Raw genomic sequence first — 20,000 nt, 5'->3', positions numbered from 1 at the left:
CTGTCTCATTGTCTATCTATCGCCTTTTGTGTCTCATTCTCTGTCTTGCTTTCCCTGTGACCCTACCCTCGTTCTCGTTCCTTCCTTCCTCACTCTGGCTTCCCCTCTCGCCCTCACTCTGTGCCCCCCCCCCCCAGCCCCTCCCTGGGCGACCCAGACCTCCTCCCCGAAGCTTCTTCCATCTCGGGCTCAACACCTCCCTCCCTCTCATCAGATGTCATCAGATGTCAGCATGTATGACTTTTGATAATAAAAGTCGTGTCCTTTTAAACTTTTTTTTAGTTCCTTATCGGACTCATTTTGATAACTTTTGCCCGATGAGAAACTTCCAAAAAGGTTCTAAATGTTTTTGAAAGTTTCTTTTAGCAAGTTCCTACTGTGGCTGCTATCTTATCATATCATATTTGCGTGTGTACGTTACTGGGTTTGTCTTCATGACCTTTAATATCCAAAAATAAGTGTAAAGAGTTCTGTACTCTCATAATTCTATTAGTTTCGCTCGTTTCTTACAGTCACATGATTATTTTGACTGCTAAAGTGACTCGTTGGGAAATGAAGATGTCCACTGTGTTTAGGACCCCGTCATTATAATTCCTTATAAGAGTGATTAGAGGCGGATTTACTTTTTCGCCTCTGAGTCTCGTCGCCAGACTCAAGTGAATACTATTTAAACAAATATCTAAATCTAAAACTATCCTCTCGCGATATCAACTCAAAATAAACGACTCAAGACCAATATTCATAAAGTATAGCAACTATGTTGTAACATGGAATAACACCATAAAAATAATGTTCATATGCAATATATCAATCAGGTCGTCCTCTTCTCCATCGCTTATCTCGCTTTTGTTTTGCCAATATGGCTTCAAGTGCATCAGACTTTCGGACTGCTACCTCAACTGCTTCCTTAAGGGATGATAAAACACGAACCAGGTGTAACACTCCAACTGCAAAACAATTGACTTAATCAATGACCACTTTTTATGGCCCGGTATTTACGAGCGGCATGTTTATGGTCGCGCTCCCGCTGACACTAATGGCCGGGTGGCGCTGCGACCAAGGCGGCGGCGGCGGCGGCGACCCAGGCACTTCGGACAGAAGTCGGGCCAAGAAAGCTTTGCTCTGCCTATGACCGATTTCCCAGTCGATTCACAAAGAGCACAATTGTCATCACCACTCTGAGAGCACTGGCAGCCCGCGACACCACTTGCTACTTCCCATCAGCGGACACCACGTCGCGACGGCTGGTCTCTGCGGCGGCCTCTCCTAATTTACGTCGGTGTCTGGCAGCGTGTAACACCAGATCCTTTGTTTACGCTTGCCCGGTGGCCTAAGTCCACCGAGACCAAGGCATCGGAGAGACACAGCTCCGTTTTAACAAGAAAAGGCAAAAACTTGATTAGCGAACAAGTATTCAAGTTTTAGATTCTATCAAGTGCTGGAAAAATGGACGTGAAAATGTAAAATGTAATTAGCAGTAACACACAACGGCATATATTGAAGTCAGTACAACATTCCGACCTGTAGAATATTAAGTTTATGCAAGCTAACACGTGAAAACAAACTTTAGATGCAAGACGCTCCGGACACTACCAACAATTACCCAAATGATGCCACTTGACACTGTTTCGCAATGGGATGTGCCAATGGCCAAGCCAACTGTAAACAGTTACTGAAGTTGATGCTGCTGTTACTGAGCTAACGATGTCTGCTGCAGTACTAAACACAGGCCTCATTAGAATAAAGCTGTACTTTATGATGTAGTCCGGTCGACTTCATTATATCACTGTACGATGAACTATTCGTTTAATTGCCTTAAAGCCTTTAACAAGCTATATCCTCCGGAAGTATTCTTTATATCAGAGTGTCAACCGTAATAGGAAAACTATCTACAAAGAATTACATATCATGATACTAGTATCTGCACTTGAACTCTTGAATTCTTCAACACAACCACTTACTTAGCATGCCGCATTGTCTTTATTATGGATATAGGTTAAATAAATGTGTGCGTTACACTTCGGTTAATTCATTTAGTGCTTTAATGCAATTCAAGATGGGCAGATTCTCGCCTGTTAAAAGTATGTCAGAAGTCTATTCATTCCCTTCTGCTCTACCTCCTCGGAAGTGAAAGGTGTTCTCCCGAAAGCATTTGGACACAATGCATCTCTGACCTGCACACTTAATCTCTTACTTTCACTACTGAAGTCAACAAATATTAATTACGCTCCACATCGCTACTTGATTTCTTCAGCATTATCCATTGTGATATGCCAACTATGCTGAAGAATTGATTATGCCAGTTATCCTCACGCCGGAAATGAAATCAAGATGAAGCTTAATAACTGCACCGATGCAATGCAGCTCAACAATTCCTGTTTTCTCTGCTCCTTCTCTCCCTTTCGCCTCTGCACAACGGCCAACAAAAGAGAGGCCGACATCAAAAAGCAGGGCATGATCAAGACCCTTACTCCCTGCCAAAGGTCGTCCTGGGATAACGGCTCGGGGTAATGGCTCGCCGTTAACGACCTTCCTCATTTGCACACATAATCAAACCTCCACACAATGACCGGCTTGTCTCCTTAATTCCTAGTGTGTGCTGGGTTAAGAACCGTGTCAGCGGATTACCCTGCTGATGAAGCTGGTGGAAGCCATCGTCACTGTTCACGGACCTTACAGTTTCGCCATCGAAGGCATAAATAGCAGGGACAGGCATCAACTCCCTCTGACACAGAGATGCCGTCGACATTAATCATAACCGTTACACGAAATTTGGTTTGCTTGTTGCAGCCGTAATAAAACACAGAATACTGACACATCCATCACAATTGCAGGGAAATACAGTTGAAATAAGAGACGGGAGAAGATAATATATAAGATGGGTGAGCAATGATGCTGAATGAGTGAATGAATTATGAAAAGGGTAAAGTGTTCTGCACGGGTATGAAGGCAAGAGATGGCATTCAGCTTTTGGGATGAGATCCGTTATAATACTATACCAAAAAAACGGGTTCTTGCTGCACTATTATGCGCGTTTCTGTATCAACATACCACTGTGCGCCGACTGCAGGGGAATGAGGGCAACAGAGCATGAGGGCGCGGACAGGTCATCTAGGAGAAGGTAGGGCATACATAGACACATGAACGTTGCAAGCAGCAAGCTGCAACAGGCAAGGATAAGAATGGACGCAGGCGGGGCCGATGGAAGGAAGGCGGCGGTTGTTTAGGAGTCACGTTCAAGTGAAATCGAAGAGTGACTCTATCATCAGTCTACAACAAAAAGGGTGATTTAATCCTAAATTATAACACAACAAAAAGTACAATATAAAGTACACGTTTTCTCACAGGAAGTACATCTAACCTTCAACAAAGACAAATTCTTGCGTTGGTACCTGCGTGAAAACAATTGCATTAACGTTGATGGTGAAAGGCCCCAAGCAAAGCGGCCGTGTGTGCAGCATCACACGTGCTTGCAACACAGAGCATGACCAATCACGGGGTCACCTTCACCCTTTCGTGCTAAATCATTTCCTATGTTTATCAAAAGACTTTTTTAGTATCCCCATCCTTATCCAACCCCTTGCCTACCAATCACCTTCTCCCCTTCACCCCCCCCCCCCACCATTCCTCATCCACCTTCAGCTCCCTCCCTCCTTCCCTTACTATCTCTCTCTCTCTCTTTCCTTCTTTCTTTCTCTCTCTCTTTCTTTCTTTCTCTCTCTCTATTTATTTATTTATTTATTTATTATTTCCGTGTCTCTCTTTCTTTCTTTCTCTTTCTCTTTCTCTTTCTCTTTCTCTCTCTCGTGTGTGTGTATGTGTGTGTGTGTGTGTGTGTGTGTGTGTGTGTGTGTGTGTGTGTGTGTGTGTGTGTGTGTGTGTGTGTGTGTGTGTGTGTGTGTGTGTGTCTGTCTGTCTGAACGCGAGTATGGGTATGAGTATAAGTATGAGTATGAGTGTGAATGTGAATGTGAATGTGAATGTGAGGGTGAGTGCGAGTGCGAGTGCGAGTGCGAGTGCGAGTGCGAGTGTGAGAGTGAGAGTGAGAGTGAGTGTGAGAGTGAGTGTGTGTGTGTGTGTGTGTGCGTGTGCGTGTGCGTGTGCGTGTGCGTGTGCGTGTGCGTGTGCGTGTACGTGTACGTGTACGTGTACGTGTGTGTGCGCGTGTGTGCGCATATGACTGTACATCTTGCATGTGTCAGTGTGGACATGCGTACTTGTGAATCGAGTGTGAACACACAGACAGTAAAAAAGCAAGAAAAAAGTACCCCCGACTTAGACCGAATTATAATGGCGACAGCAAGCCGTCGTAATGTATTTGCCAGGGCACACCTCCCGCCCGCGCCCCTCGCCCACCGCCCCACCCATCAGCGGAGGTGTCGACAGGACAGGCCAATCTCGAGGCTGTCGGAGCAGGGTGACGCACCGAGCTGGGGCTTTACCTCTATGGGAACACGCACTCTGATTAAGCCCGTATGCGTGTGGGTGGGAGGGGGCGGGAGACGGATTGTGAGCGAAAGGAGAGGCCGAGATAAGAATGGAGTTGGCAGGAATGAGGCTGGAGCGAGATGAGGAGGATTGTGTATTGCAGGGGGGCGGGGGAAAAGGTAATTTTGTTGGATACCATCAATGTCAACGCGCATATTGCAGGGAAAACTTTTTTTTCGAGGCTAACGGATGCCATTTATCTGAGAGGAAGTACGCAAAGAAATGTATGTTGATTAAAATATGAGCGAACCGAAACATGAAAAGAAAACGAAGGAGGGAGAAAGGCATTAGTAATAGTCATCATGTTAGCGAAAGAAGGCGAGAGGGTTGCGAGGACATCTGCAGCCTAAGCGTTAACGCATTGCTCATTGTACACGATGCCAAGGAACCTAAAGAACGGAGCAGCCCGGGGGACAACACCCTTAGAGTGAAACGTGAACGCGACAACCTACACCTTATGACACTCAAGTCACTCATTAAGCCAGACGAAAAACTAACCCACATGCCGAACCGATATCTTATCCTGATTATGAGGGCGTGTATAAAAACAACTTGCAGCCTTGTTAACACCTGTAACATACAGAAAACGAGACGCGTTTAGGAATGCAGAGGGAAGAGACGTACAGAGAGTATGCCAAGTATAACAGTCACTCCTAGAAAATGCAACATTTTCCTATTTACAGAACGCATAAAAATAAGTAGGTGATACGAGCGCGAACGAGTCCTCCCCTTCTACGCAATAACCACGCGATTCTACTTAACACAACACTGAATATTAAGGGAAGTGAAGCAGTTTCCCTTTACATCATAAAAGACTCCCCTTCATTTCATTAGAGCTGCGGAGGTTCTCAAGTGCACGCCCTGTGCAATATGAAGCTTCTCTTCCTTGCTCTGGGTGCTTCCCCCTCGTTTTTTGTATTTATCTTCCTGTGCCCGTTTCCGTTTGGATTCGTCAGTCTGCTTTCTTCGCATTCTCCACTTCCGTTATCGTCCCTCGGATTCTAATATCTGACATCATCATCTCCTCCCCTGCCCCTTGCCAATCGCTCCCCTGAACCATCAGTCCCTCACGCCCCGCCCGCTTGCCTCGACATTCACCTCATCCTCCAACCAAGGGACGGCCTCATGTAAGATGTCAAGGAAGTCGAGCTTTCTGTCGTCCTCCGTCTACGTCCATCTTCCCCGTAACCTCCTCCATCTTCTCCCGCTCCTTCTTCCCATTCCTTTTCTTTCTTCATTTTCTTCTACTCTTCTTCCCTAACTTCTTCACCTCGATCCTTTTTCCTCTTACTCTTTTTCTTTCATTTAGCTCTTACTTTTACGTCTACTTCAATTTCCCCTTTTCCTCCTCCTTTCTCCTTTCTCATTCCTTTCTTCTCCTCCCTCTCCACCTCCACCTCCCCCTCTCCTCTTCCTCTTCTCCCACCTCCTCCTCCTTTCCCAGCTCCCCCTTCCCCCGCCCTCATACTTCACCCTCCATCTTCGGTGATCGAGGCAAGTGCTGTCCAAACAGCCAGCAAATGTGGCCCTCGCGCGACACGTAAGAGGGGCGCTACATGACACGGTCACACTGCCGCGCCGTGATATACGTCGCTACAGCTGTATGTTACACCAAGCACCAGGACAGCTGAGCTGACTAGAGTACATGGTGGAAACCACGTCACTACTTGTCCTAAATCACTTGCGTTGGGCAACATGCGATTCTGAGATTGGCGTAGCTTGTCGGGGTTCAGTCACCGCACATTCTCATGATATACATACATATATGCATATATATTTTTACATGGGCATGCATGCATGTATGTTCGTATGCATGTATGTATGCATGTATGTATGTATGTATGTATGTATGTATGTATGTATGTATGTATGTATGTATGTATGTATGTATGTATGTATGTATGTATGTTTGTTTGTGTGTGTGAGATAGGAACACAGAGAGAGAGAGAGAGAGAGAGAGAGAGAGAGAGAGAGAGAGATTGTGTGTGTGTGTGTGTGTGTGTGTGTGTGTGTGTGTGTGTGTGTGTGTGTGTGTGTGTGTGTGTGTGTGTGTGTGTGTGTGTGTGTGTGTGTGTGAGAGAGAGAGAGAGAGAGAGAGAGAGAGAGTGAGAGTGAGAGTGAGAGTGAGAGTGAGAGTGAGAGTGAGAGAGAGAGAGAGTGAGAGAGAGAGAGAGAGAGAGAGAGAGAGAGAGAGAGAGAGAGAGAGAGAGAGAGAGAGAGAGAGAGAGAGAGAGAGAGAGAGATTTCTCTGTGCTGTCTAAACGAGACTCGCTGGTCGCAGCAAAGTCTTCTTCTGGAGGCAGAACCTCAAGCAGCCGTTACCAAGGCACAAGAGTAGTCAAGAACCACAGCGGTCGAAAGCAAGAAATAATCTCATCCGGACAACAGCGCTGTGTGTTGCGAATGCGGTGGAGAGACTATGAGCACGGGCTGCGGCGGCGGTGTGGCCACGGCTTTGACCACAGATAAAATATCAACTGTCCGGTCCATCAAGATTTCCCACAGACACAGTGACGTGTGCCTGCTTTCACCATATCGCTCACGGCGCCCATAGTACCCTTATCGCCTGTACCAACTATTTATCTGCGGAGAGCGACCATGTATGCTGACAGAGTGGCGTTTGGACGCACTCGAAATTCTAACATCTATTAGTAGTACACACATGGCAACCAAATGTCGAGAGGCACTACACACTTTTGAAGTCTAGTTCTCTACATCCAAATGTTATTCTATCCGAGTTCGTGAAGAGGGATCCAGAAAGGGGATGGCTGTGAGGTCCTAGACGCCAAATATATAATCTAAGCCAAGCGGTTGAGACATCATATCCATTTTCCTCGTACCAAAACCAGCCAACACAGCAAAGTTCCACATGTCCTTTGATAATACAAAGGAGAGAGAGACGTTAGGCTTGTCACAGAGTGTCACACAAAAGATATCCTCGTTTTCGTTTCATCACTCTATCGGTAATTATACGGCGCGATGCCGCATCACATAATTAGGAGAAACTGTGAGAGCAAACTGACCCCAATTGCACAATGACTCACCCAGCCATTCTATGAATCACGGCTCAATATCACGGCGCCTCAACTTTCACGGCTAAAAAATACAGTAAAAACAACATAGGCAATAAAGAATAAGGACTATAACATTAATATTCCACCCCGAATTCATATTTAATCCCCAGTGGTATTTGTATAACCTCTCTTCAACATCTACACCACCCTCCTCACCCGGGCACGATGCTTCAATTACAAATACAATGCTGTGAATACTGCAAAGTGCAACTCAAACATTGTAGCGAGTATTACTGCCTGAAACCACTCGTCTCGTACTGTACCTTACAAATATGATGCAGTACATTCGTTATTCCAACTTACTGTCCAACAACGCTCAATTTAGTGAGAGGAATGTTTCATTACGCGATCCTAGCGATGTGTCATGCGTAATGACATTGTATCCAGTGAAAACTATGTTTCTACTCTTACAAGTGCCGGCGTAATACCACATCTCATATTTTCTTGCCACAAGAGTCAACTAGGACGCACGCGAATTCCTTTAATCCACAAGCCATGCCGTTGACATGCAATTCCCAGTTATTCCGCGGTAAAAAGAAGTGGCGTCGGTGTCAAACTCTCCCCGCCATCACACGCGACTCGGCCCCACTCCGCCAGCGCGCCGTATTTCACCCGGAGTAAACATCCCCGGAGTGACCTCGCAGTACTGGCGCCTCCGAGGGTAGAGATTAGCCCTGAGGAATGCGGCTGGACATGCGAGGGCCCCGAAGGCACGCTCTCCGAAGGGGCGGGGGACATCGATAGCCCGACGCGTCGTTCCGTGTGTGCTAATGACCGGACACCAACGAAGCCGTTCTCTCCTGGGCGGTCGATGCGTGACCAGCGGGAATGGGAACGGAATTTGAGACGGGAATGGGAACGAAATAAGAGGCGATCCAATTCGCTTCCGAGAAAAAAAGGCGCTCGCTCCCCGGGGAGAATCCATGACACACCGCGAGAAATGGCCGGATCCTCGACTCATCCGTCTTGATATCGACTCTCCTGTATCACACTGGACGGGGCGCACTCCTACACACACACACAAGAGGACCCGATAAATCCTTACTGCTTCCAGCAAGTATATACCACGAAGAAAAATATGAACGCTTTATGGAACGACTTTGCAGTAAATGTTCGATTTGCCTTTAAAAGCACAGAGTAAGAGCATGAACCAAGCTCCCAGGCTGGCATAAACGTTCTACATGATTCATCTCAGGTTATTTTAGTGGCAGGAACAAGGGCAGGAGTGAGCGCCCACTCTGGCCATACTGAAAGTATCGGAAAGTTTTTTTTTTCTAAAAGGTAGTTTTAAAGGATAGTTGTCACGGGACTACGTATTAAAGAAAACGCTAGTTCAGTCCCTCCGACATAATCAGTGAAATAACATACGCACAAACTGACAACTTTTCTAGTGGCGATGGTGAAAATGTGAACATACGATAAAACAAAACAACTGGCAATTGTAGGACTGTCAATTATACGAAAATAATACATGAGAAAATGACTGACAATACATGAAAAACACGCATGTCTTCTTGCATGAGAGCCTGTCAGAGAGGGTCATGCAGTCGGGGCCGGCAGGAGCGCGACCCACGGCTGCACAGCGAGGACTCTCAGGTGGGCATGGGGCATCGAGCCCACAGCGCCCCACCCACCCAGCGCCATCCCGACAAGCAAAGATATTACAGTCTCTTACGTGAGTGCGTCGCCCTTCGTTCCTTCCTTCCTTTGAGTTTTCTTCTTTCTTCTTTCGCTCGCATCGCTCTCCTTTTTTCTTCTTTCGCTCGCACCGCTCTCCTTCTTTCTTCTTTCGCTCGCACCGCTCTCCTTCTTTCTTCTTTCGCTCGCACCGCTCTCCTTCTTTCTTCTTTCGCTCGCACCGCTCTCCTTCTTTCTTCTTTCGCTCGCACCGCTCTCCTTCTTTCTTCTTTCGCTCGCACCGCTCTCCTTCTTTCTTCTTTCGCTCGCACCGCTCTCCTTCTTTCTTCTTTCGCTCGCACCGCTCTCCTTCTTTCTTCTTTCGCTCGCACCGCTCTCCTTCTTTCTTCTTTCGCTCGCACCGCTCTCCTTCTTTCTTCTTTCGCTCGCACCGCTCTCCTTCTTTCTTCTTTCGCTCGCACCGCTCTCCTTCTTTCGTGCTCCGCGCGCACCGCTCTCCTTCTTTCTTCTTTCGCTCGCACCGCTCTCCTTCTTTCTTCTTTCGCTCGCACCGCTCTCCTTCTTTCTTCTTTCGCTCGCACCGCTCTCCTTTTTTCTTCTTTCGCTCGCACCGCTCTCCTTTTTTCTTCTTTCGCTCGCACCGCTCTCCTTCTTTCTTCTTTCGCTCGCACCGCTCTCCTTTTTTCTTCTTTCGCTCGCACCGCTCTCCTTTTTTCTTCTTTCGCTCGCACCGCTCTCCTTCTTTCTTCTTTCGCTCGCACCGCTCTCCTTTTTTCTTCTTTCGCTCGCACCGCTCTCCTTCGCTCGTTTCTTGTCGGAGCTGGGCGGAGCGACTTTTTTATCTGCATGTCAAACGTCTCTGGTTTTGTGCTCACAGAGAAGCGTATGTTTGGTTTACACACACACATACATACACACACACACACACACACACACACACACACACACACACACACACACACACACACACACACATATATATACATATACATATATACATATATACATACATACATACCTATATACATATATAAATAGATAGATACATACATACATATATTCATGAATACATATATACGTAAATATCTCCATCTATTCATTTATCTATCAATCTATATACATACATACATATATATACTTACATAAATACATACATACATACATACTCATACTCATTCACATTCATACTATTTACTTATTAATTCATCCATTTGTTTGTTTATTTTTTGTGTGTGTGTCTGTGTGCTCCTTTTCATACAAGTGAGAGAGAGAGAGAGAGAGAGAGAGAGAGAGAGAGAGAGAGAGAGAGAGAGAGAGAGAGAGAGAGAGAGAGAGAGAGAGAGAGAGAGAGAGAGAGAGAGAGAGAGAGAGAGAGAGAGAGAGAGAGAGAGAGAGGGAGAGGGAGAGGGAGAGGGAGAGGGAGAGAGAGAGAGAGAGAGAGAGAGAGAGAGAGAGAGAGAGAGAGAGAGAGAGAGAGAGACAGAGAGAGAGAGAGAGAGAGAGAGAGAGAGAGAGAGAGAGAGAGGGGGGGGAGGGACAGAGGAGAGTGAGAGAAAGAAAAAGGAGTGAAAGCGAGAGAAAAGAGCGAGAGAGCGCGGGAGGAGCGAGAGAGACGCTCTCGGTTCGGATTACTTCATCAGGATAATTAAACGCTCCGTCATACGCGACACCCGCTTTTTAAAACCCGAAGAGGATATATTTCTTCCCACATAAAAGGATGGCGACGGTTGCTTGTTGCCCTGGGAAGGGTCAAGACCTTATCTATCTCAGCAAGGTCACGCGGCAGAGGATGAAGGAGCAACTCTGCTGAGTGATCTCCGCCAAAATGACGACTTAGTGAGAATCCTGAAGCTTAGGTGCAACAACAGCATAACCACGACCCCACACCCCACCCCTCCCTTCAGATTTGCTGACGGACGTCCAGCTCCTGTCTCTGGCGGCGCTGTGCACTGCCGCTCATCCACACCACGCTTCCCGCTTCCTTACCGCCAATCCTACCTGTTCAATATCTCCTCCAAGCTCACCTTCGCTCTGACAGGGCCGCAGGGGTCAAAACACAAAGCTCGTCACGGAGAGCAGGCAAGCCACGCTCCCCGGCGACCCAAGCCGCGCTGGCAACCCCGACACACGTCTGAGTGGAGACAAAAATGTGTTTATCTCCAGCAACAGTGTAGACCACCGAGGCGCAACTTGTTTCTGCGCCGCAAGCCCGTTTATATCTGTTCCCCGCAAAATATCCTCTACAGGTCCACAAGGGAGAGCCAAGCGTGGGCAGGACAAAGGGGAGATAAACACAAGCCACAACTCGATCTGGAATTATTGGCGTTAGATCCCGCGTCGGACGAAGGAAAAATTTCAAGAATAAACAGAGCACAGCTATATTTGTCACAGGACAAACACTAATGTTTCTTTAGTGAAGGATATGCGGGCCAGTCGCGAATAATGCTACACACGATAGTAAATGCCTTAGAGTGATTTAAAAGGAGACAGGTTACTGATCCTGTAAAATACAACGCAACTACATATCATATTCATCTAAATGCATGCATACATATATTATACATATAAATATATATATATATAGATATATATATATACATGTGTACAATACATATTATATATGTATATATATGATTATATATGATATATATTATAATATATATTATATATATTATATAAAAATGTATATATACCTATGCGTACATATACATATATCTATCTATCTATCTATCTAAGTTTGTTTGTTTGTTTATGCATATAAATAAAAGTATGTATGTATGTAACTATGTATATATGGTAAAGACAGCTAGACACAAACAAGCAGAGAGAGAGAGAGAGAGAGAGAGAGAGAGAGAGAGAGAGAGAGAGAGAGAGAGAGAGAGAGAGAGAGAGAGAGAGAGAGAGAGAGAGAGAGAGAGAGAGAGAGAGAGAGAGAGAGAGAGAGAGAGAGAGAGGGAGGGAGTGCGGGGTGGCAGACAGACAAGGGCACTCCTATGCCCAGTCTCAGTAAGGGCGATCATGAATGTATCTGTAAAAATAGACGGTAGAATTGGGTAGTTCCCTATTTCGCTTGGGCGCACCAGAAAAGCGGCGGGCCTCGCTGACCCAAACGCCTTCCTCTAAATATAGAGACGTCGACTTTGAAAAGCTGGACACGAAAGTGACGTCGCGTGCCGCCGCTGGATTAGCTGCAATGTCGCTTTTTCGCATTTGTGACCCCTCCGTTACTCTTGCTCTCGCTCTCTTACTCTAGCTGTCTTGCTCTCGTTCTCGCTCTCTTGCTCTCGCTCTTTCGCTCATGCTCATGCTTTTGCTCTCGCCATGGATTTGGCTCTAGCTCTCATTCTTGCTCATGTTCTTTCTCTCTCGGTATATACGTATATGTATATTTGTCTGCGTGCATGTATATATGCATGTATGTATGAACATACATATATATGTGTGTGTGTGTGTGTGTGTGTGTGTGTGTGTGTGTGTGTGTGTGTGTGTGTGTGTGTGTGTGTGTGTGTGTGTGTGTGTGTGTTTGTGTGTGTGTGTGCGTGTGCGTGTTTGTGTGTGTGTGTGCGTGTGTGTGGTGTGTATCCGCGCGCGCGCGCAGATTCTTGTGTCTGTCACCTTCCCCTTCTGTGCCTATGCCATCTGTCTCTATGGTATATATGAATATATCCCGTTAATCTTACTGCAACCGATCGCACTTCCTGCGAAAATTAGATGGCCCAAAACAATTAGTTCCGAGCCATTAAACCCAAACTAGCGTCATTAGCAATGCAGCCATTATTAGCACCAAATCACTCAAATCTGCATTATAGTCACAGAGATAAATCATCTATATTCATTCGCAGATGGCTTGTGACGTCTTCCTTTTCAAAAAACGTTGAAAACCGTTTATTTAGTAATGCAGACTACGTGTTGGTAATTATTCAACGGTACAGGTGAACAAGATTGTTTTGTATTTCCTTAAAGAACTCCAGTTAATCCAAAATGCACTGTGAAAATAACGAATCTTACGAGCACAGTGTAGCATTATTTTCATCTTGGTCACATTAGTGGTTAGATAAGATTTTTAGTCCGGCATCTTCTTGAATCCATAAGGTAATCACTCCCACATAAAATGTACAAAACTACGCGCTTGTCCAGAATTCTCAAACGCAGCCAAGCCACTCGTTATCAAGGTGCAATTGCCAAGCTTTCAAACAGCCTCCACCCGCATCATAAACTAAGCCGAACCGTCAAAGTTTACAGCATCTGCATCCCTAACGCATCAAGCCGCCCGTGAAGAATCTCCGACGCAATTAGCCGCCAATATGACCGCACAATATCCAGACGGGTCCTCTCATAACTGACAGCAGCGTCAGGAGTTACGCGAGCGCCACCTGACTCATCCTCTATAAAAGACCGGCGACCATCACCGCCACCACGGAGTCCATTGGCCTCTCAAGCACCCCCTTCCCCTACCCCTTCCCCTCAAAACAGCCTTCACAAGCATGCCTTCCTCTTGCCATCACTTGCTTTGTGTTGTCCGGGGCATGACGTCATCGGGTTAGCCAGCCTCCTACACAGTAGATCATTAAACCCCCACTTTCCTTACCTACTGATGCCTTGCTTTTGGCAGGGACCTCTCGATCGAAAAAAAATCTTCAGCTTTTCGCTCAGAAGAGAATGCTTACAAGTTGAAGGGTTGTATCAGGTTCCAAAATATCACTGAGAATCATTTACATTTGTGAATATATTCATTTTAAGATTGCTACATGCCGTATATTACCTTATACTTGTTAGAATTCTTTCGAATTTACTGCCAGGCCCAACAACTTGGCGCCAAAACTCGGAGCATCCATGATTCATCACATATTGGATCTTGGGCAATGCAGGTAATCTTCAATTAAGCTGTTAGACTATTACCGGAGGCCCTTATCGCAAAATCTTACTTTCATCCATCACGAAGACACATCCAAATAAGAGGGTTTCGAACTTTCAGCCACAGAATCCCGACCGCCTGATTACCACCTTTTAAATCCTCTCAGCCGCAAACAGACTATTCTCCTATGTGCGGCGAGACAACACTATGATTAACCACAATAAAATCACAATTGCAGATGTGTGCGGCCATGTGAAAAGCGGAGACGGGGCGAGCTAAGACGCGTGCGCTGGTTTGTTTAAAGGTTCCACCCGTTTACCGTGTCATCATCACTGCGCTCCGTAACGACGCCGTGTTTGAAGACTATCCTGAATAAGTCGGGCGATCGTAGAAGCGAACGTTTCAAGGGGGTCGTGGCGGCGCTGATGGGATGTTGCGGAATGTGGTGGTGGTGGTGGTGGTGGTGGTGGAGGTGGGGGGAGCTGGAAGCAGTAGGAGGGGTGCTTCACTTCGGACTGGAGGTAACGGAACGGCAAAACCACTACTAAAGAGCGACAGCATATCTCATTCCAAGGTTTCGTATCAGTCAAAATCTAGCATATAATCATATAAATGTCGTCGAATTAGTCTCTTTATGCCCAGGCCTCGATTCATTACATTTCCTTTGATCTCGCTAGATTAGCAAGACGCCAGAGCTGCACTGTGTTTACATTTAACATGACAAGATAGTAAGAGGCCACAAGACACGCGTGACTATGACTGGCATGCAAAAAATAATCTAGTCATAACCAACGTGCATGCAAGATCAACATCAAGGCGAGTTGTCCGTTTTTTTTCTTCTCGGCCTCTTCGTTGTCTTTATCAACTTCTTTACATATACATCGTTTTTTTAATAATATTTACTCATCTGTGTATTCAAAACCTGTCCGAAACGTTAAAATGTGCTCGATCGATATTTCATTAACTTGGAGGGTGGATGCGTCTACGGCGTGTTGCTGGAATGCGAATTCTCATATTTACTGAGCAGATGTCCTGACCTGCACTGACCTCGTCTGAAACCTACGGGATCCACACAGTATATATCAACCCGCTAACGTTTTCCACACAATGGCACTGGAAGGCCACTATGTACGTATTTCATGAAGACAAAATTGTTCCATGTCATTTTCTTTACAGAGCCACGTCAAACCACACCCTCTCGTAACCCACTAAATTTAAATGAAAAAAGTCGCTTGCACTTGTATTGAGAAGCTGAATATATTCAGTCATATAATTTCCTTGTTTCCTTTGTAATCCTTACAACAAATACTATTTAATATCCGTTCAATAATCCTTTGACCTTAATTTTAATTAATATAATTTCACCCTAATTTGCTTCCTGCTGCATTGTTGGCTACACACTTTGGCGCGCTGCTCTTCCCTCCGCGGTTTAACATGTAAACCTTGCAACTGGTTCGAATATTCAAACGTTTGGGAAAATACAGTATTTACAATATATGCGATGATACCTACATATGCTGCTGAATAATGATGCCAGCGCTCAATTTCCCCTGCAAGCGCTTTTCACAACTTATTCCGCCCCGAATGCTCTCAAATCACAGACTCCGGCGAAGATCTCAGGATTCAGTTCGCCATGAATTCTCGGATTTCAAAACTACATAAGCAACTCCCCGAGGAGTAACGAGCGGTGCGTGTGTTTGGACAAAGGGCGAAGGAGGAGGTGCGTAGGACGAGAAAGGCTCCATATCCATGAACAAGGGCCGAGGAGGAGTCGCGAGTCATAAAGGGACCATTACCGAGTCGGGAAGACGAGGGCGGCGAGGATGCAACGCGAGCGAAGGAGAGCTTCCCGCCCATAACAGAAAACAAGGGAGGGCGTGCTGCTTCTATCAAGGGATTGCAGCAAGCAGGAGAATGGGCAGCAGAAGGGCTGAAGGGGCCCCAAATGGGCGGAAATAATAGCGAGGAGGCCAAGAGGGAGCGGGAGGATTGGCTGGGCGCTCCCGACACCACCCACGCCACCACCACGACCTTCCAAGGACGCCAGTATTCACGAGCGGCGGTGTAGGCAATGAAGGGGTGAAGGCTGGTACGCGAGGGAGGGAGGGAGGGAGGGAGGGAGGGAGGGAGGGAGGGATGAGTAGGTGGGGTGGGGCAATTACGTCTACCGGCTCAACCTTGTGCACATCCAGTCCTTCCACCGCTGCTGACTGGTTCCATAGACGCGCGGTATGTTACGGCGCGTGGGAGACACGAAACACTCTAGAACACCAACGGCAAACCGAAATAGCGAACGATGCATTCCTAAAAGGGTAATACCCCGGCCTGCGAATGGTATGGTACCATACCATACAGCTTCACTCAGCAAGTCAGAAAGCCCCATGGCTGACGACTAGCAAAAGGCGTAAAGACTCCCGTGCAACTACTGTAGTTCATGGCATTATTAGCAGTAAGCGAGGAACATTTTTTGCATAAAGCGCAGTGTTCCGCCTGAGAGGCGAGCTATGGCCAGCAGGCTGCTCACCTTCAACTCGCCCCTCGTTATTGTGTGGTGGACCATCGTAAACACCCGCGTAAACTATACGCAGGAGGCTGGGAACATTCACTCGAAAAATATTCACTAAAACAGGATTCACAAACAGATTTGTGTTTGTCGGCGCCTGGTATTTATTCCGCAGGTGAAATTCCGGACTAAACCTGCGTAGCTTATTGGTTTTCCGTGTTGCAAGGGGTGGTTGGGGGGCTGAGGTTGGGGAGAGGGGGAGGAGGGACGGAGGAGGAGAGGGGGAGAGGGAGAAAGAGGGGGAGAGGGAGGGAGAGGGAGAGGGAGAGAGGGGGAGAGGGAGAGAGGGGGAGAGGGAGAGAGGGGGAGAGGGAGAGAGGGGGAGAGGGAGAGAGAGAGAGAGAGAGAGAGAGAGAGAGAGAGAGAGAGAGAGAGAGAGAGAGAGAGAGAGAGAGAGAGAGAGAGAGAGAGAGAGAGAGAGAGAGAGAGAGAGAGAGAGAGGCACTGAGAGACAGAGAGAGAGACAGAGAGAGACAGAAAGAGAGAGAGACAGAGAGAGAAAGAGAGAAAGAGAGAAAGAGAGAGAGAGAGAGAGAGAGAGAGAGAGAGAGAGAGAGAGAGAGAGAGAGAGAGAGAGAGAGAGAGAGAGAGAGAGAGAGAGAGAGAGAGAGAGAGAGAGTGAGAGAGAGAGAGAGAGAGAGAGAGAGAGAGAGAGCGAGAGAGAGAGAGAGAGAGAGAGAGAGAGAGAGAGAGAGAGAGAGAGAGAGAGAGAGAGAGAGAGAGAGAGAGAGAAGAGAGAGAGAGAGAGGAGAGAGAGAGAGAGAAGAGAGAGAGAGAGAGAGAGAGAGAGAGAGAGAGAGAGAGAGAGAGAGAGAGAGAGAGAGAGAGAGAGAGAGAGAGAGAGAGAGAGAGAGAGAGAGAGAGAGAGAGAGAGAGAGAGAGAGAGAGAGAAAAGAAAAAGAGAGAGAGAGAGAGAGAGAGAGAGATAGATAAAGAGAGAGAGAGATAGAGAGATAGATAAAGAGAGAGAGAGATATAAAAAGAGAGAGAGATATAGAGAGATAGATAAAGAGAGAGAGATATAAAAAGAGAGAGAGAGAGGGGGGGTAGGTAGGGAGAGAGGAAGAGAAGAGAAAGAAAAGAGTAAAATAAAGCAGTATGAAAAGAGAGAAAGAGAAGGAGCAAGAGCAAAAATATATCAAATAAATATCTGTAGCCTGAGAAGAACCGTTTGCTGGCTCAGCGTGGAGAGGTCTCGCGAGGGTCAGGGGTTCTTAGCCTCTTCGTGACGCCCTTTAAACGGCGTTTGGGTACAGGCCGGGCGTCCCTCTCTGCCACGCCGCCGGGCTCCGGTGGCTTCGCGGAGACGTTCTCGTTGGAGAGGCCGCGGCGCCGCCTCACCTGCGATGGCACGCGGGTGCTTGCAGAACACAACCGCGCCAGCTACCATACCCGTCACAAAGCTAATCAGGAGTGACGCGCGCTCTCATTAGCGCCAGAAATAAGATTACACACCCTGCACTTACTTCCTCATTCTAAGGAAGCTTGAGAGCCCTCTTGTGCGCTCTAGTCGCTCGCCTTTCTCAAGTTATAAATACCCACTGAAGAGATCGTAAATAAACTCAAGATCTTCAAAACACACATGACCAACAAGGCGGTGAAACATACACGACACCGAGCTCAGGTACAGCTTTACCTTTACAGGGGGTTCCATCTCGAGAATACCTTTGGGCTTACGTAAGATCCCACCCGCTCCGCCCTTTCCCCCTCCCTCGCGCCCCCTCCCCGTCCTATCTGCCACCTCCCTCGATCACCTACACACCTCCAGCCTGCCCCCCCCCCTCTCACCCAACGCCCTCACGACCTCTCCTTCACACATGCCCACGTGCAGCATCACACTCTTCTCGCTGCTTACAGCAACGGCCGCACATTGCAAACACTTATGAACAGCATCATTCCTGAGCTGCGACCAAAGCCCCAAAGCCTCGGGTTACAAGTACGCCATGGCGCGCAATCCTCATCTTCTCGACTATCAACATCCATAAGGCCGACTCGAGGCAGAGGTGAGAAAGTTCTTCTGTCTCAAACCTCTGACTTCTACTGCGAAGAGAGAGAGAAAAAAATGACCTCACGCCACCTGACACCATTCTATCCCATGTTCTGCCCTCGCCCTTGTTGGCAGCGCCCCGGCCTTATCCCTGACAACTCACCCGTAATCCCTTTCTCAGCACACCCTGGCTGCGACTTTTTCTACATCGGTGCCGGGGCAACACATGCATGCTCTGCAGTCTACGAAGTGAGGAGGAGTCAAAGGAGGCGCGGGAAGGTGGCGACAGGCAACAACAAGACAGGGACTAGGACGGGCGACAGTCAAGGGAATGCGAGAAGCACAGCACAGGGAGTGGGGGTCAGCGAGACATAACATGGAGATACGCGGGCCGGTAATCCCTTAGCAGCAGGCAAATCCCCGGCCAAGGTGGAGTCACACGTCCTGTGCCTTCGCTTGTCGCTCCCCACTTTTATCTACTTCTGTCGCCTCACCATTTTTCTTCAGAATGTCGCGCCAGAATCGGATGCTCCATCTCCGCTTTCAAACTCGAGGGGGCTGCGACCGCGACGTACAAAAACAAAGCCCTTTTCTCACAAGTATCCTGCCGGAGCTTCGGCGAGTATTTTTGTGGTCCCGAAATGTTTCTGAACAACAAAAAAGGTCTATGCAATTTATGTGCAGTTCTATTTACTTTCCATTCATCCCTACTCGTACTTATATCGCTATTCTATCAAAAGATTGTTTAGTTACTGGTTCAGTTACTGTTAATACATTCAAACTACTGTTTTTATCATTATCTTATACATTTTTATTGGTAATATTATCTTTACTCTAGTTATCATCAGAATTACTGAACACGTTAAAAAATTCTTCATATTATAATTATTTTTTTCTCAGTGTTAACCCGTTATATTAAATAATTCGTTCATGTCCCTTGAGATGAGCCCTTATATGTTTTTTTTTCGTCATTATCACATTTATTATAATTTTTATCATCATTACGATCATTATCATGATCTTTACTATTTCTATGGTTATTATAATCATCATCATTATGATTATTCTTTTCATCATTAACATTATCATTACTATTAATATCATTATCATTGTCATCAATATTATCATAATTATCACCAATATAATTATTCCTATCATAGTCCTTATTATCATTGTTAACATTACCATTGTTACCAATATTATCATCATCGTCAATAAATTTCACCAAACACAACAGTCATCATCGCAATATCATCCTTAATAACCGCACCAACATCAACCCTTCCGCAACACCCCCAGCCGTGCCTCCTGGCCGTCGCAATCCGTCCAAGTGCAGCGGCTGGAGCGGCTGATCCTCGAGCGGGTCCACGGCGAGGGGGCCGAGGAACTTGACCG

At 46.8% G+C, this 20,000-nt stretch overlaps 1 protein-coding gene across 10 annotated transcripts in view; it reads right to left on the bottom strand.

Moving 5' to 3' along the window:
• Positions 1-20,000, bottom strand: part of Sulf1 (Extracellular sulfatase Sulf1) — a 170,580-nt gene that overhangs the window by 112,476 nt on the left and 38,104 nt on the right. Inside the window, exon 2 of one of the 10 annotated variants that reach the window (XM_086538538.1) lies at positions 11,225-11,331. The exons of the other annotated variants lie outside the window; for them this stretch is intronic. The gene's annotated coding sequence lies outside the window, so the exon portion shown is untranslated. The remainder of the gene's footprint in view (positions 1-11,224; positions 11,332-20,000) is intronic. 10 annotated transcript variants of the gene reach the window in all.

This window comes from Penaeus japonicus, unplaced genomic scaffold (assembly GCF_977035675.1).
Source record: "Penaeus japonicus unplaced genomic scaffold, GWHDUDI00000001_assembly GWHDUDI00000007, whole genome shotgun sequence".
NCBI classification, from domain to species: domain Eukaryota; kingdom Metazoa; phylum Arthropoda; class Malacostraca; order Decapoda; family Penaeidae; genus Penaeus; species Penaeus japonicus.
This window is presented reverse-complemented; position numbering and strand designations above follow the sequence as displayed.